Source organism: Capra hircus, chromosome 13 (genome assembly GCF_001704415.2).
Source record: "Capra hircus breed San Clemente chromosome 13, ASM170441v1, whole genome shotgun sequence".
In the NCBI taxonomy this organism is placed as follows: Eukaryota; Metazoa; Chordata; class Mammalia; order Artiodactyla; family Bovidae; genus Capra; species Capra hircus.
In genome coordinates this window covers 1,877,114-1,896,028 of record NC_030820.1, presented here as the reverse complement: position 1 = coordinate 1,896,028, position 18,915 = coordinate 1,877,114, and the positions used below count along the sequence as shown (strand labels likewise).

The window sequence follows — 18,915 nt, the reverse complement described above, 5'->3', positions numbered from 1 at the left end:
CTACTGGCTTTTTGATTATTGACAAATCAAAAAAAAATTAAAAGGGTCAGGGAGCTAAATTGGCTTTATTTTTTCTTTCTCTTTTACAGAAACAAACCAAACAAAGGAAACCTTCTCACTGTAGCAGGGGAAAAATGTTTCAGACCTGGAAAAGATTCAGGCTACCCAGTTCAAGACAGGGGAGTGTGGGACCATATATGGGGACAAGAAACCCTGTCTTTGGAATAAGGAGTTCCTGCTGTCAGGATTGCACAAGGGCTCTTGGAAAATGTCACACAAAAGCAATTTCAATGTCATAAGGACTTCAATAATAGCATCTTAAAAGGCTATATGTGAAAATCCTAGTCAAACTAAAAAATACTGGACTGTTAGACCTTTTTCAGTTTCTTCAAATCTTTTGGGAAACAAGACAGGACAAATAACTTTGCTAAGGACAAAAATTTCTGAAATTTTACTTGGACTGAAAAACAGGATAACACTTCAGCAACTGCTAAAGTAGAAAACTGACATTATTTTCCCAAATGTATCACACTATAATTTTATGGTTTATGCTTTTCTTCTCTAGTATTTTATTTTAAAAATAAAGAAAAGTTGAAAGATTTTTTTTCCCGGTGAGCAACCATATTCCTACCAACTAGCCTTTTTGAATACCTAGATCTTTATCCATTTCTCTATCCATCAAGTCTTCTTTTTAATGTATTTCACATTAATGAAGTTGCAGAATTTAATACCTCTAAACTCCTCTGCTGTTGGCATTTTAATCTTTTCTAGTTAAAGGCTGTGACTTAGCAAGAGGAAGAAAGGCTAGGAAAGTATATGAAAGCTCATCACACACCTAGTTTCAAGGCTGGTATTCAGATAAATTTGAGATTCTCGCAAAGAATGGAGACCTTCCTATGAAAACCAGGGAGAACAGGATGTGGCAGAATGCTGGCCTTAGGAATAGTTAGGCAGGCTCTCTTACACAAGTCATGGTGCTGGTCTCATATCCTTCCTCCTTCCTCTAATCACCTTGGGAAAACAAGCCCAGAAGTTCATGGAAACCAAAACCAGAACAATAGAGAGCCAGCCTGGAAATGGAAGAAGGGAGAGAAAATCCCTGCCATTAGCCAAGGGTGAAAATTCTTTCGTATGAAGAAGATATCCCTATGTGGTAGAGGGGTGAACTGCTGCTAAGAGGAGTAAAGGGTTAGAAAATTCTTCTATTCCTTTGTGTTTGCTGTTTCTCTTACCCCTCAGTTATTCCACAAATCAAGAAAGCGAGGAGAATGTCTGAGGCTGGGGCATGCCCACCCTGGAAGGAGCCTCTACCAGTAAGGGCAAGTGAAGATAATGAACGGGGGACGGAAGGCCAGGGCTGGCCATTCACTGCCTGAACTGAAGGCTTCAGCTGTCCTTAAGGGCTGCAGAGTCTAGCTCACCAGGTGAGGGAAGGAGAGAGCGAGCCTGTGTGGAAGTGGGCCCAGGAATGAACAGTGAGCTCACGCTACTGCCCTCCCAGGGCACGGCCCGGGGGCAAGATGCTGACAGCAGTGGTGCTGGGAAGGGGTTCTGGGGCAGTTCTTCAGCACGCTCTCCACACCAGGCGACTTTAGCACCCTCCCACTGAGAAGCGGGCATTTATGTCTCCTCCCCTTGAAACTGGACTGGCTTGTGACTCCCCAGTAATAAAGTCACGTGATGGAGATGATGCAGCATTATTTCCAAGAAGCCCTCCCGAGCAGAGGCGCCTCTCACTTGTCAGGGGGAATAATCATAGGGCCCATGAAGTACCAGCTGCCCTAGAGCCAGCAGGCCATGAGGAAGCCCACGGTTACCCATGAAGAGAGACCCACGGAGACCTCCTGAGCCTGTGGGAGGGAAACCCAGCCAGCCTCCAGCTGCTCCAGCCTCCTGCTCTTGCAGTTTCAGATACCATCTGAATGCAGCTACCTGAGAGGTCCTCTAAGCCAGAAGGGCACAATGAAGCCCTTCTAGAACCCCTGACTCACAGGAAATGTGAGATGAGGAGGTGGCTTCTGTTGTTTCAAGTCACTACATTTTGGAGGGATTTCAAAAACAAAGCCCAGCGTGTAAACTGGGTCATCATGATACCCCACTCCACATAGTGCACAATCCAGGTATTCAAAACTGGCATCAGTCTAGACACTAACTACCTTTCTTACTGTGCAGTTAGTATTCCAGCCTTGTCAGATTACACGCCAGTACTCAAACTTATCTACACCCTTCTCTGCCAACACACATTATATACATATACATCATTTTTTCCATTTCCTAAGATGCCTTCCTCTCCTCTTTAAAATTTTTACACAGTCTCCCCTTCATTCAAGATCTGGGGTCTTTCAAAAAGTAACTCTGCACTCCTGAAGGTTATCGGTGATATCATAGCTGTCAAACCCAATCATTTTCATCATAATTCGTGCCTCCAGGGCATTAAGTACCAAATGGAAGCAACAATAGCTCATCAAAGACAGATCAGCTCACTTTCTTTGGACAACAATGCCACCTCATTGCTTTATTGAATGGGGTTACCAAGCTGGAAGATTCAGACTGCTGGCAAAAAGTCTTGTCTCAAAGGAAAGAAGCCTCTTATCAGAGCTTTTCTATAACATTCTGAAATTGCACTGTCCAATGCAGTGCCATTGGCAAAAGTGGTTTTGAGCACTTGAAATATGGCTAGTTTGAATTGAGATTTGTTGTAAGTATCAAATTTACACCCAATAAAAAATAAAAAGGCAAAATATAATTAATAGTATTGAATGTTGAGACGATTATAATTAGGATATGCTAGGCTAAATACATTATTTAAATTAATTTCAAGTGTGATCTTGGACTTCCCAGCCTCCAATTCAGTCTGTTATCACAACCTTTTTTTTTTTTTTTTAATTTTAAATGAGGCTAAAGAGAAATTCATTGCTGTTCACATGCTGTTTCTACTAGGCCACACTTTTGTGCTATACTGAGTTGAAAGTGCCCAAGGAAAGAAACATCCATCACTTCATGGCAAATAGAGGGGAAACAATGGAAACAGCGAAAGATTTTGTTTTTGGGGGGGCTCCAAAATCACTGCAGATAAAGATGCTTGCTCCTTGGAAGAAAAGTTATGACCAACCTAGACAGCATATTAAAAAGCAAAGACATTACTTGCCAACAAAGGTCAGTCTAGTCAAACTATGGTTTTTCTAGTAGTCATGTACGGATGTGAGAGTTGGACCATAAAGAAAGCTGAGTGCCAAAGAATTGATGCTTTTGAACTGTGGTGTTGGAGAAGATTCTTGAGAGTCCCTTGGACAGCAAAGAGATCCAACCAGTCCATCCTAAAGGAAATCAGTCCTGAATATTCATTGGAGGGACCGATGCTGAAGCTGACGCTCCAATACTTTGACCATCTGATGCGAAGAATTGACTCATTGGAAAAGACCCTGCTGTTGGGAAAGATTGAAGGCAGGAGGAGAAGGGGACAACAGAGGATGAGATGGCTGGATGGCATCACCGACTGGATGGACATGAGTTTGAGCAAGCTTCGGGAATTGATGATGGACAGGGAAGCCTGGCGTGCTGCAGTCCATGGGGTCACAAAGAGTAGGATTCAACTAAGCAACTGAACTGACTAAAAGGAAACACCATCATTTCAATTCAGTTCAGAAACACCATATATTTTCATAAAAGGTTTAAGAAAATACTTTTAAAGGCAAAAGCTAAAATATAAAATTTAAAAGGATGGTTAAAATAGATGAGAATGAGAAATCATCATGTTAACATGTATGCTTGGAAATGTTTCTAGCAAGAATAAATGCCAACAATATAGTCACAGAATATCCCTGCCTCTTTTATCAGGGCACTGAAATTGTTATCCATGAAGACACCCATCTAAGGAAAGCTTTAAAATTATGGATTTTTATTTTCTTCTAACTCTAATACATGTAGCATCTCTATTTACTGAAAACTACCTAGGTATCTCTCAACACTGCAGTCACTTTAGGATTCTGCTGTTTGAAGCAGCAGCTCATGACCAACTTGAAGCAAGAAAACGAATGTAACTGACACCAGGAAATGGCCTAAGGGATGAAGAATATGCCCAGATGAGTGAGGAACTAGGTGAGACAACATGTGACTAGGTAAAGGAGATACTCCAGTGTCTGTCCAGATACCACTGGTACCTTTTAACTGTCCTGTGTGCCCACCTCCCAGCTTTTGTGCTTTGCTTCTAAAGATGGCAACTGCACATTTCTTAAGAGAAGCACTCTTCAACTTCCAGAGCTGCTTCACCTGCAGATAAGAGGCAAGTGCTCCCTGGTTTGCAGCCCCTCTCCCGCCAGACCACAGTTAGTGTCTGAGGCAGAGATGGGAAGGCCAACTCCCTCGCCTAGAGCAGAAGGAGCAGATTCCTGGAGCAGTTGTGCTCCAGAGCTCCTTCAGGTATTGGGCTGAGGCAGAGACACTGCCCACACCTTCCCCTGTCTGGCTCCCTTCTCCCTTCCCTTCCCCACTCCCTCATCCTCCCAGGAATGCTGTCCTAATAAAACACTCCTGCAGAAATCCCATCTCGGGTCTGCTCAGCGGCGCCCAAGCCAAGACTTTTGTAATGTGTGAATCCAAGAAAATGTGTAACGGATCCTTGTTTCTGTACCTCGGATAAGCTTCTGTAACACTTTAGTATTTAAAATGGCTGCACTCACCACTGTTTAACAAGCAAGAAGTCTCTTTGTTCCTATAGAGCAATGCAGCAGCCCTAGAATAAAGGTCTTAGATCTAGAAAAAAGATGTTAATAACTTGGCACAACATACTTTTCTCCAGGGGTGAACAAGGTGAGGGTAGTGTGTAAAGCTGAAAGTAGAAGTAAAAATAAAGTCAGCTTAAAGTTTGCTGAGCTTCATACATGACACTGATAGTATAAATTCTGTACATAACCAATATTTAATAAAAATAATTTCAAGTCACTGCAAAAGGAAGAAAGCAACCCCCAACACTAGGTAAGTTTTGCCTTGCAAATAGTATATCTTTGAAATGCAAACAAAACATGTCAGTAGGTGTCAAGCGTTGTTTTCTTTCATGAAACTTGAACACAGCTTTTGGTTTGACCAAACTAATAAAGTCCTCTTTAAGAAGACTCACTCTGAAGCTAGAAATATAAGAGTGAGGATAATTCATCTCATTTGGTTTATTTAAATTCTTTCTATTTTAACACTGATGAAAAGCTAAGCTGAATGTAACTTAAATAAGAAAAATATAAAATATACCTTTTGCCATTACAGGAATTAAAATATATTCAGAATGCCTACTGTGGATGTAATAGTCCTAAAAAAAAAGTAACCCACTTAGAACATATGTACATCCCACTGTTGGAATCATGACAAAATTACACCAGTGTTCAAGATGAAACAAGAATAGTTCAGATGCCACGGTCCAGATATTTCCAATTTTAAATGTGGGAAGACATTATAAAAGTATCAGATTTCACTTCAGGATAAAAATTCATTATTAAAGAGAGCCAACAATTGAATGTTGCTAGAGTAAAATGCTTTTACTTTTAGAAGAGGATGTCAGGAAACACACAGGAATTTTCTCCCTGGGAAAAGGCAAGCCTAACACAAAGATGACAATCAAAACCCTGGTGACAAGTGAGACGCCAGGTTCAATCAGGTCCTATCAGGTTTGGGGGTGGAAGAGGAGCCCACGTTATACGTTAGCTGTCCCAGGGCCCGCTGCCGTCTGAAGTGTCAGCCACTCAGTCGTGTCCGACTCTTTGTGACCCCCATGAACTGTAGCCTGCCAGACTTCTCTGTCTGTGGGATACTCCAGGCAAGAATACTGGATTGGGTTGCCATTCAGGGGATCTTCCCAACCCAGGGATTGAACTCAGGTCTCCTGCATTGCACGCAGACTCTTTACTACCTGAGCCACAAGAGAAGCCTCAATGCCATCTAAAGTCTTTGTAAAATCAAATGGGTGGCATTTATACCACTTAATATACAAGAAATCATAAAATATAGAACAAACAACATCTAAGTTCTAGGTTATTATTTTTTTATTCTTAAGTCTTTCTTTTCACAAAATACCTAATTCTTCATAGCGACCATGTAAAACAGATGATGAACAATACTTATTTTTTAAGGATAATACAACGATTGTACCGAGAAACTAGATAGTCAAAAAAAAAAAAAAAAAAACCCACATTAAAAAGAAACCAAAAAGTAGACATCCTGTCCACACTGATTTAAAGTCTCTAGTGAATTATTTAGATTCCCAACTTGAGTGTGCCTGCTGAGACATGATTTATGAATCATCCATGGGGAACAGTAAAATATACTGCACTTGACTAAAAATAAGTAGGAACATTCAATAATAAATCTACTTTCTTGATCTTCTTCTGTCATAGTTAAGTACTGATCTGGTAGTATGGAGAACTTGTCAGGTAGTATGAGTCTTGCCTCCTCTCACAGAAAGGCTGGAAGAAAATCAGCCATGGGCCCTGCCAGGAGATAATGGAATGTCTGACATGGCACGAAACATGGAGAAGAAAATAATACTGATTTTAAATTCTTGGGACCTGGAGCTCACTTATAGACATGACGTGATGTGAAAGTCGCTCAGTTGCGTCTGACTATTTGCGACCCCATGGACTGTAACCCACCAGGCTTCTCTGTCTGTAGAGCCTGGAATCCACTGTAGTCCATGGGATTCTACAGGCCAGAATACTGGAGTAGGTAGCCTTTCCCTTCTCCAGGGGATCTTCCCAACCCAGGGATCAAACCCAAATCTCCCACATTGCAGCCAGATTCTTCACCAACTGAACCACAAGGGAAGCCCAAGAGTACTGGACTGGGTAGCCTATCCTTTCTCCAGTGGATCTTCCCAACCCAGGAATCAAACCAAGGTCTCCCCCATTGCAGGCAGATTCTTTACCAGCTGAGCCACAACAGAAGCCCAAAGAACATGTGATATCAGTGAAAGTGAAAGTCGCTCAGTCGTGTCTGCCTCTTTGCAACACCATGCACTATATAGTCCAGGGAATTCTCCAGGCCAGAATACTGGAGTGGATAGCTGTTCCCTTCTCCAGGAGATCTTCCCAACCCAGGGATGGAACCCAGGTGACCCACATTGCAGGCAGATTCTTTACCTGCTAAAGAATATATTTATATATTTAAGAATTTATATTTATTCTAAATATAAATCTGCTGGTTATTTTTCTCATGTGATCACTATAAAATTACTTCTTGTCCCTTAAAGTAAGAAATGACATATAGTTCAAATTTTTTATTTACAACACCAAGAAGAAATTAGCAATTGGCCAAAGGAGTTGTAAAAGAGCATTCATTAGGACTCTGGCTCTTGAATAAAGCATGGGCAATTTATCAGTTATAAATAAAAAGAACTGTGCATATATATTTCTGATTTCCATTTTAGCATTTTGTTAAAGACTTGTAAAACAGGACTTCAGAGAAACACTGGAAGGAGTTAATTACATCATCTTTTTAGGTAGCTCCCATAAAACAGAGGGTGGATTCAGGCTGACAGTGACTTCGCATCTGTGAGAATCTTTTTAAACAAAATGTGCGTAAGATTAAAAACAAGTCATATACATTTCTCCTCAGAAAGAACTACATAAAACAGTAATTTTAATAATAATATCTGAAGGAAATGGCAACCCACTCCAGTATTCTTGCCTGGGAAGTCTCATGGACAGAGGAGCCTCGCAGGCTACAGTCCATGGGGTCACAAAGAGTCAGACACGACTTAGTGACTACTGAATGTATACAATAGTCAGTGCAGACAGCAAGCAGAAAAGCTAGCAGAAAAGGAAGCATCCAAAGCTGGTAGAATAAATAGACTTGAATCTAGAAAATGCCAGGTGATGAGTGCTCTATACCATCAAAGAAAACATCTGTGAACCAGTTTTGAGAGTCCTTTCAGATGGGACAACAGCATGACTGAAGGGATTAATTTTACAGACTGAAAGTTCTGGAACTCCACAAAACTATCAGCTCTTACGCACCATGTGCAGAGTACATACCAGATGGCTTGGGTCTGGCTAAAGGTGACTTCTGCTTAGTCCAGCTGCAGTGCTGTCCTCTGTGAAGGAACGACACAGAACAGAGAAAAGTCAGTGTAAAGGACTTCTGGAATTCTCATGGAAATCTCTGAACTTCAAAATAAAAACCCCTAGCAGTCTTTAAAACTCATCAGAAAGAGACATTAATAAATTAGTGACAGTTTCTAAACAGAGGACAAAAACACATAATCATCAAATCAGAAATGTTACTGCTACACTCAGCCTACAGGGTTTATATACTCTATTAAGCCGCCGATCTCCAATTCAGCCTCTTGACCTACCAAAATAATTAAGTAGCAGTTGAACAAGGATATTCAAAATGGTCTAGAAGTAGCTACAATGATCTTTTCCTGATTGATAGTAAAACTGATGGTAATTTTAAGAAACTTTTCAAAGAGCAGTGCTGAACAGGAAAGATTTACAATGAAATTGCATCTGTGTACAAACAAACAGTCAATATTTTTTTATATGTATTTTTGTATCGTCTTCATTAAGAAGTTGTTATGTAGATTTTGGACTTGACATTGAATATAGACTTCAAGATCTTTCCAAGATGTTCTGTGGGGTGGGGGAGTGACACAGGTCTGGTGGTGTTAAAAGTACACAGAAGTAAGAGGAAGTCCATTTCCATCTAGAAAGAAAGTAGAGGCAGAAAAACTGGCAATCCAGACATGGAAACTGATATCTTTAAAATCTGAACTGGGATTTTGCAAAGACCATCGTCTATTTATGGAGATGTCCACTGTAAGCTCCCAGGTAGAAAGGTTCATCAAAACGTTCATTCAGGCTTTTCTGTAACATTGAATGGAAAAACTCAATCAAAATTTTTGGCCAACCCAATACAGCCACAAATGAAAACTATGTCATTAAAAAAAAGAAAACATTAGAACCAAGATGTATACACCCAGCACCAAGGTAGTGCCTATCATGCACTAGGTACTTCCCACATTGTCAATAAACAGATGAATAACTGAATGGTCTGCCTAGGGCTGGGAAGTTAAAACTGTTTACCTCCTGGGACTGTGAAACAAGCTCAGTTCCAAAAAAGCTCATTGATTAATAACTCTGCCATACCATGCTCTTCATTTTGAGAGACCACTAGGTGCCCAAGTCTTTAAGTCTCTGTAACCAGAGACTTAAATACTGGACACATTTATTTTGCTTTCCTTTTCTAATTCCTTAAGTAACTATCCAGCATAACCTGATGCATTATTCCATAAGCCTTTCTACTTCTGTCCATGGCTAGGATATTACGACATTTGGGAAACCCGATGTTTCCCAATGTCTTAACTATATAGAGGTGAAGCAGTATGAACAGTTTGTCATGAACTATTTAGCTACTGGGATATGATGGACAAACCTCTGTAACTAACTTGGTGCTATACTCATATGTGAATCATGGCCTTAAGCTACCAAATTTTTCATCCAAATATTATTACTCTAGGTGCTGAAGGATGTAAATGGGGTCTTTGGTAAAGAAGAGACTGAATGGATTAGTAAGCACGCGTGTCTGTGTATCAGTCTCTACATATCTCTGTGTTTACGTGTCTCTGCGTGTGCATTTGGTCCTTCAAAAGAAGGACAGTTCTCTATAACATAGAAGAAAATCTAATAAATAGTTATAAAAAGTCCCCAAATCCCAGATCCTATTAATGCTGGTGTAAACAAAAGCTGTTTTTCAAAGAATGTAAGCCCACTCAAGAGGAAAAGATAATAACAAAAATATTTTTTTAATGTAAAAATATAATAACAAAAAAGATATAACAAAATATATTTGCTGAAAAGCACTATTCAACAAATAGTGCTGGGACAACTAGAAATCCACATGCAAAGCGATGAAGGTGGCTCCTACCTTACACCATACACACAAAAAATAGTGAGTGCAAACTGGATCATAGATGTAAACATAAGAGCTAAAACTATAAAACTCTTAGAAGTAAATATAACATAGAAACAAGTCTGTGTGACCACGGATTTAGGCAATGGTTTCATAGAAACAATACCAAAGGTACAAACAATAGAGAAAAAAAATAGGTAAGTTGGACATCATCAAATTTAAAAGTTCTGTGCTTCAGAGGTCACCATCAAGAAGGTGAAGACAACCCACAAAATGGGAAAAAAAAATTTGCAAATTGCGTATCTAATAGGAGACTTATATCCAGAATATTTTAAGAAGAACTATTATAATTTAGTGATAAAAAATAACTCAATTTAAAAATGAGTAAATAATTTAAATAGACATTTCTCCAAAAAAGATATACAAATACATAAAGAAATGCTCAACCATCATATAAAATTAAGTCAAAACCACAATGAGATACTTATTCACACCTACTGCTGCTGCTACTGCTAAGTCGCTTCAGTCATGTCCGACTCTGTGCGACCCCATAGACGGCAGCCCGCCAGGCTCCCCCGTCCCTGGGATTTTTCAGGCAAGAACACTGGAGTGGGTTGCCATTGTCTTCTCTAGTGCATGAAAGTGAAAAGTGAAAGTGAAATCGCTCAGTCATGTCTGACTCTTTGCGACCCCATGGACTGCAGCCCACCAGGCTCCTCTGTCCATGGGATTTTCCAGGCAAAAGTACTGGAGTGGGTTGCCATTGCCTTCTCCAATTCACACCTACTAGGATAACTTTAATCAGAAAACAGTTTAAGAAAAGTGTTGATGAGAATTTGGAGAAATCAGAACCCTCCTACATTGCTTCTGGGATATAAAATGCTGCAGTCACTTTGGAAAACAGTCTGGCATTCCTCAAATTGTTAAACATAGAATGACTGTGTGTGTGTATATATGTGTGTGTTAGTCACTCAGTATTAACTAACTGCTTGGGATCCCATGGACTGTAGCCCATCAGGCTCCTCTGTCTATGGGATTCTCCAGACAAGAATAATGGAGTGAGTAGCCATTCCCTTCTCCAGGGATCTTCCCCCATATGACCAGTAATTCTGAAGAGAAATGAAAATTATGTTCATACAAAAAAAGTTAATGTATTTTTTCATGGTAGCATTATTCAAGATAGCCAACAGGTTGAAATAATCTCAAAATCCATGAACTGAGAAATGGGTTTTTAAAATGTGGTATATCTATACAATAAATTTTATTCAGCAATCAAAAGAATGCAATACAAATACATGTGACAACATGAATGCACCTTAAAAAAATATTATACTAAATGAAAGACCAGTCACAAAGGCCACATATTGTATGACTGCATGTATATGAAATGTCCAGGACAGGCAAATCCACAGATACAGACGCTTGCTCCTTGGAAGAAAAGTTATGACCAACCTAGACAGCATATTAAAAAGCAAAGACATTACTTTGGCAACAAAGGTCCATCTACTCAAAGCTATGGTTTTTCCAGTAGTCACATATGGATGTGAGAGTTGGCCTATAAAAGAAAGCTGAGTGTCGAAGAATTGATGCTTCTGAACTGTGGTGTTGGAGAAGACTCTTGAAAGTCCCTAGGACTGCAAGGGGATCCAACCAGTCCATCCTAAAGGAAATCAGTCCTGAATATTCATTGAAAGGACTAATACTGACGTTGAAACTCCAATACTTTGGCCACCTGATGCGAAGAACTGACTCATTGGAAGAGACCCTGATGCTGGGAAAGATTGAAGGCAGGAGGAGGAGACGCCAGAGGATGAGATGGTTGGATGGCATCACCGAGTGGATGGAAATGAGTTTGAGTAAGCTCCGGGAGTTGGGGGTGGACAGGGAAGCCTGGCGTGCTGCAGTCCATGGGGTTGCAGAGTCGGACACAACTGAGCGACTGAACTGAACTGAACTGAACAGATGCAGAGAGCAGGTTAGTGGTTATACAGGACTGGAAGGGCAGGGAAGGTGGGGACCACTCACTTAAGGGGGTGGGATTTCTCTTGGGGTGATGAAAATGTTCTGAGATTAGACTGTAAAAATAGTTCCATAACTCTGTGTATATACTAAAAACCACTGAATCATGCATTTTGAGTTGGTGAATTTTATGCTTTATAAATGACATTTCATTGAAGTTTAAAAAATGGTTAACTTTCAGTAAGTTTGCCAGTGAATAGAAGTTGGCTTCTTTCAAAAATAACAAAATACTTACACTCTCCAAGGGAACAGTAACTGGTGGATATTTATATTTTTAAGAGACTATTATAATTCTCCATGGGATTTATTGTGATGGGAAATAAATTTATATTTTTCTTTTGCCAATGAAGAGTATATGCCTGCAAAGTACCACTAATGGCAGATGCCACAGTGCTTGAGATACAGTCTTATTTCAAAGCAGTGGGGAGCTTAGCCAAGTGTGATATTTTTATTGCTCAGTGGAGGAGAAAAAGAAAACCTACAAATATAAGAGACTCACATTGAGAGGCCTGTTTTTATGAATCTATGTATTGAACACAAAAAGACTAGCATTCAGTGCTCTCCCCGATATATTCAATATTGAAATTTCGTTTTCAAGTGAAGAGTAACTGGGCAAGACTGAATCAAAACAGATTCTCTCACTCCAACCTGTTATTAGACATGCAAAAGTACCGTGTTACAAACAGAATGTTAGAGCACTGTCATATCAGTGAGTTTGCACAGTGTAACCAATCACCTCAAACTGGTGCAACTTAATCAGTAAACATTTACTTTGGTTCACACCAAGATCCCAAGTTGGTGAGGACAGCAAGAGCGTGGGTCCCCCTGCATGAGCCCCTGCTGTGTCACACGGGCTACCGTAGCAGCAGGCAAAGCAAACCACGTGGTCAGGCCCAGACTCCAAGGATGGAGAGGCAGCCCCACCACCTGATGGGAGCTTGACGCTTCAAGGGCGTGGACACGGGAGGGGAAGACTTGGGGACCGCATTTACAAAGCACCACAGCTGGAACACACTCCACTCGTGGCCCACAGAGATAGTGTATAATTTATTACAGTCTTTATTCAAGGTACAGCTTACATGTAAAATACAGGTATTTTACCACTACACACGGAGGGAGAATGTACAGTGCATACACATCAATGCAACCTCTAAATATGAAAAATTATGTCAGTCTCTACTGAACTTAATTCTATCACAACAAATACACTAATAGCTATTTACTATAGTAATGTTATCATGTTACTAGTTATTTATCAGTTATTTTTTCTTTTTAAGTGAATATGTTTAAGTGGAAAAGATGAGTAATAAGTTCAAATGAAAGAGAGATTTTACCAAATCCACAGAAGTGGCTCAGAAATAACCTAAGTTTAGAGCTCTGAAACTTTACATACATACAAATTGCCAAAGTTATTTGGTAGAAAAGCAGATCCTGTTTGAGACAAGATTCTCATGGAGACCATAGACTCCACATCTCCACCAAGCTCCCAGGAGGTGCTGATGCTGCTGGCTCCACAGCACACCCCGAGCAGCAAGCGAGGAGAAGGCCATCAGAGGAAACCGAGGACAACCGTCTACCAGCTGCGTGGTCTGTGAGCAACTGGCTGCGCCTCTCTGAGCCCACTCTGCATCTGTAAGAGGGAGGTACTGCTAGCACCTATCTCAGCAGTCAGGGTGAGGGTGAAGGGAGACAGCCAGGGCAGGCACCCGGGACAGGGCCAGCACACGGAGCAGAATGCACAGTTCCTCCTCTGACGCCTCTCACTGCCGATGACTTCCAGAAGAGGCCTCAGTGGAGCTGCAGGTAAAAGAGAGGGATCGGCTGGGCCCAAAGGACACTGTTGGCACAACCACACAAAGTAATCTGAAAAGGACATAGAGCTTATCTGTGTGTGTGTGTGTGTCCATCACTTTGCTTACACCTGAAACTAACAGTACTTTGTAAGTCAACTACAGTTCAATTAAAAAAAAAAGCAATCAGATCTTTAAAACTTGTTTCACCAAAGTAAGATCACATTGGATAGTTCCACAGAGAGTACAAACGTGCTGCTCTCTCCTCCGAGCCACTCCACGAGCATGTACTGTGCACCCTGCGGCTTGACACTAGGACACGACAGTGACCAAGCGAGCAAAACCACTGTCCCCTGGCACTCACGCTCCATGCTGCGCGCACACTGGCTCCTCTGGGCTACGCTGGAGGAGGGGCTGCCAAGGGCTTCATCTGGCACAGTGACCTTCTAACGTCTGAGCTGACGGCTAACAGTTACGTGCTGGGAGATTTCCCATAAATCTTCGGAATCCCAGCTGCACTTGGACATCCGGAAGACTGGGCAATGTAGACCCAGGATGCTGGTCTCCAGACAGAACCGAGAGGTGGCTGGCCCTCCTGAGAAGACCTGGGTCCACCCGGCCCCCCAGCACCTCCCTCTGGATCACCCCCAGTAGGTGGCCCTCACCCATGTGCCCCAGCTCCCCTCTCGCCCCTGGGTTAGTGACCCCCCGCAACCAAGTGAAAGCTCAGTCAGCACCGCAGAAGACAGGGAAGGCGGGGAAGTGTCCACCGTCCTTGACGGCACGTTCCCTGTCACCATGACGCAAGAAACCTCTAGCAAGGGTGCAGCTTCATCATTCCTCTGCCTTTCCCAAAGTCTGAAAGGACCACCTTGAGAAACCCAGAAGAGTTACAACTCCTGGATCCGGCATTTATTGTGGCTCACTGGCTCTAAGATGTTTAACTGGGGGTTCTTCATCGGAATTTATTATGGGTTATTTTAAAAGTGTTATATTTTTCTCTAAATAATGGCAATGGCTTTGCAATTACACAGCTACCTTCTTTTGCCTGGTTTCCCTTGTATGTTGGTTTTCTGTGACTATGTCACAAAACTGTTACGAACTTCATGGCTTAAAACAACAATTTAGTAGCTTGTGGTCCTGTAGGTCAGAAGTCTGGGTCCAGCTTTAGGGTTCTCTGTTGAATACCTTACAAGGCTAAAATCAAGGTCTCTGCTAGGCTGCCTCCCTTCCTTTCTGGAGCTTGAGGAATGAATGACTTCCAGATTGCTGGCCAATCTCATGTCCTTACAGTCACAAGACTGAGGGCATTTCCTGCCAGCTGTCAGCAGGGGCCACACCCAGCTCCCAGATGCCACCCACACTCCCGGCCACGTGGCCCCATCATTGTCCAGTTCAGCAATGGAGATTCTCCCTCATGTGGAATTCCTCTCTCTCCTTGAAACTATCTTGAGTCCCTTCTAGATTCTCAGCTGACTAGGACACACCCACCAAAGAAAACCTCATTCTTAAAGTCAACCATGCCACTCAACATAACCACATTTCAGAAATGACATCAAGGTCACAGTTTCCAGGCTGGGGGTCCTGGGCCATCTGAGATTTCTGCCTGCTGTACCTAATACCTGCCTACTGCCTGCATTTGTCATCGGCATGCATTTTTTTCTCAGGTTGGAAGCTGACATCACGTCACAAGGAGAGCTGACCAGCCCGCAGAGAGGATGCCCTGAAGTTAGAACAAGAGAGCACACTTGGGACAGGCCCCCCACTCATCACTGGAGCAGCTAACACTCCAACCATAAGAATGCATGTTCTCTGCCAACTTCCAGATGCATATGAGACATTTCTCTCCTTGAGCTTAAACTGAACCTTGTGAAATCATATGTGTAGACAACTGATATTGTGAAGGAGGAAAAGAAGGGGTAGAAGAAGATAAAAAAAAAGAAGAAGAAAACAAACACGTTACTAGTACCTAGAAGGGCCAAAAATAAATTTTAAGTGCCCAAGTAACACCATGGGCTAAAAATTTTTTAATTAAATTGTTATATTTTCTACACAGTCTCAACCAACTTAACTGCTTTTCACACAACACATTTCACTGTTTAGAAGTTACATAGAGACAACATATACATAGTCATACTAATAGTAAAAAGAAAAGAATAAAGAAAATTAAAAAGCATGCTTAATATAATCACTAGCACATGGCATATTCATTAAGATTTTTTTAACTGGAAAAAAAAATGACAATCTTTAGGTTATCTTCCTTCAAAAACATGTTTGGTTAGAAAGCAAAACCACTTGAAAGGTCCAGAAAAAGCAAAACATTAATGATAGTAATAATAACCAACTAATGGGCACGACAAGGTTGTATATTGTCACCCTGATTATTTAATGTCTATGCAGACAGAGTACATCATGCGAAATGCCAGGCTGGATGAGTCACGAGCTAGAATCAAGATTGCCAGGAGAAATATCAACACACTTAGATATGCAGATAATACCACTCTAATGGCAGAACTGTAGTGTTGGAGAAGACTCTTGAGAGTCCCATGGACTGCAAGGAGATCCAACCAGACCATTCTAAAGGAGATCAGTCCTGGGTGTTCTTTGGAAGGACTGATGCTAAAGCTGAAACTCCAATACTTTGGCCACCTCATGTGCAGAGTTGACTCATTGGAAAAGACTCTGATGCTGGGAGGGATGCGGGGGGAGGAGAAGGGGACGACATAGGATGAGATGGCTGGATGGCATCACCGACTCGATGGACATGAGTTTGAGTGAACTCTAAGAGTTAGTGATGGACAGGGAGGCCTGGTGTGCTGCAATTCATGGGGTCACAAAGAGTCAGACATGACTGAGTGACTGAACTGAACTGAATGGCAGAAAGCCAATAGGAACTAAAGAGCCTCTGGATGAGGGTGAAAGAGGAGAGTGTAAAAGTTGGCTTTAAATTCAGCATTCAAAAAACTAAGATCAAGTCCAATCACTTCATGGCAAACAGATGAGGAAAAAGTAGAAACAGAGACAGACTTTATTTTCTTGGACTCCAAAATCACTGCGGACAGTGACTGCAGCCATGAAATTAAAAAAATGCTTGCTCCTTGGACGGAAAGCTATGACAAACCTAGACAGAGTGTTAAAAAGCAGAGACATCATTTTACCAACAAAAATCTGTATAGTCAAAGCTATGGTTTTTTCCAGTAATCATGTACAGATGTTGAGAGCTGGACCATAAGGAAGGCTGAGTGCTGAAGAACTGACACTTTTGAACTGTGGTGCTGGAGAAGACTCTTGAAAGTCCCTTGGACTGCAAGGAGATCAAGCCAGTCAATTCTAAAGGAGTTCAACACCGAATATTCATTGGAAGGACTGATGCTAAAGCTGAAACTCCAATACTTTGGCCACCTACGCAAAGAGCTGATTCATTGGAAAAGATCCTAAAGACTGAAGGCAAAAGGAGAAGGGGGCAGTAGAGGATTAAATAGTTAGATAGCATCGCCGACTTAATGGACACTAATGTGAGCAAACTCTGGGACACAGTAGAGGACAGAGGAGTCTGTCATGCTGCAGTCCATTTGGCTGCAAACAGTTGGACACGACTTAGCAACCAAACAACAAAACAAGAGAAATTACTAAATCCAGAAGCTGTTCTCAGCGTTTTGTATATATTAGCTCATTAAATCTCACCAAATTCTATATAGTGGAAACTTTTTACAGACGAGGAGACAGAGACACGGAGTAGTTACATTACTGATCCAGAGTCATGGAGACAGTGAACAAAGGCATGCAAATTCAAACTCGGGATCCTTGCTCTTAAAACCATTAATTGTCCAAACAAGCTTATGAAGTCTTCTTAAGAAAAGAAAATAATCCAAGCATTCCTTAAGCCCCTATATCTTTATTTGGAAGAGGAGAGATGAAAGCTGTAATTGATTACTTCTCTTTGTTACTTCTTCCAAAATTATCTTACATTTTGAAACCAAAAGATTATGAAAAGATGGCAACAAAGCAAAACCTAACACTAGAAGCAAAGAGGAAAAACCACTGACTCTCCTACTAGAGAGAAGAAAGTGAGTCTTTCTTTAGGTCATGAGAAAAGAAAAAGCTGTAGTTGCATAACCTCAGACCTTTCCCATCAATTCCATCCAGTCACAGCAGGGGTTCCCTGGTGGCCCAGACAGTAAACAGTCTACCTGCAATTCAGGAGACCTGGGTTTGATCCCTGGGTCGAGAAAATCCGCTAGAGACAGGAATGGGAACCCACTCCAGTATTCTTCCCTAAGGAGCCTGATGGGCTACAGTCCACAGAGTCCCAAAGAGTCAGACATGACTGAGTGACTCACACACACACACACACACACACACACACACACACACAAAATGGAACTCAAGAAGCACGTGCTCAGTAGCTGTAACAATAGGTCCCTGGAGGCAGAGATGGAGGTGGAGGTGGTGTTGGGATGGAGGCCACAGTACTACATCCTGATATCTGTATTAAAGGAACACTTGCTTTTCGAGGTAAATGGGGGATGAGGGAAGGGGTGGATTGGAAGTTTGGGATTAACAGATGTGAATTATTATATATAGAATGAATAAATAGTAAGGTCCTTCTGTATAGCACAGGGAACTATATTCATTATCCTACAATAAACCATAATGGAAAAGAAAATGAAAAATAATCTGTAACTGAATCACTTCTCTGTATAGCAGAACCACAATATGGTAAATCAGATATACTTCAATTTGAAAGAGACACAGTTGTATAGAACAGGCTTTTGGACTCTGTGGGAGAGGGAAAGTGTGGGATGATTTGGGAGCAAGGCATTGAAACATGTATAATATCATATATGAAACAAATTGCCAGTCCAGGTTCGATGCATGATACTGGATGCTTGAGGCTGGTGCACTGGGATGACCCAGAGGGATGGTATGGGGAGGGAGGAGGGAGGGGGGTTCAGGATGGGGAACATGTGTATACCTGTGGCAGATTCATGTTGATGTATGGCAAAACCAATAAAATGTTGTAAAGTAATTAACCTCCAATTAAATAAATAAATTTATATTTTAAAAATAAAAAATAAAAAAACAGGAAAACTCATATATAAAAAATAAATAAATAATAAGTTTTAAAAAAGAACATTTTCTAGCAACAGTTCATTTCCACAGCTAGGTTGGATGAGCCCACGTCAGGTTGCATTTACTTGGTGATCATTCCGGG

General features: G+C 41.4%; 1 protein-coding gene across 8 annotated transcripts in view; it reads right to left on the bottom strand.

Moving 5' to 3' along the window:
- Positions 1–18,915, bottom strand: part of PLCB4 (phospholipase C beta 4) — a 471,668-nt gene that overhangs the window by 283,735 nt on the left and 169,018 nt on the right. For all 8 annotated transcript variants that reach the window (XM_018056911.1, XM_018056915.1, XM_013968409.2 and 5 more), the window contains one exon: positions 8,016–8,074. The gene's annotated coding sequence lies outside the window, so the exon portion shown is untranslated. The remainder of the gene's footprint in view (positions 1–8,015; positions 8,075–18,915) is intronic.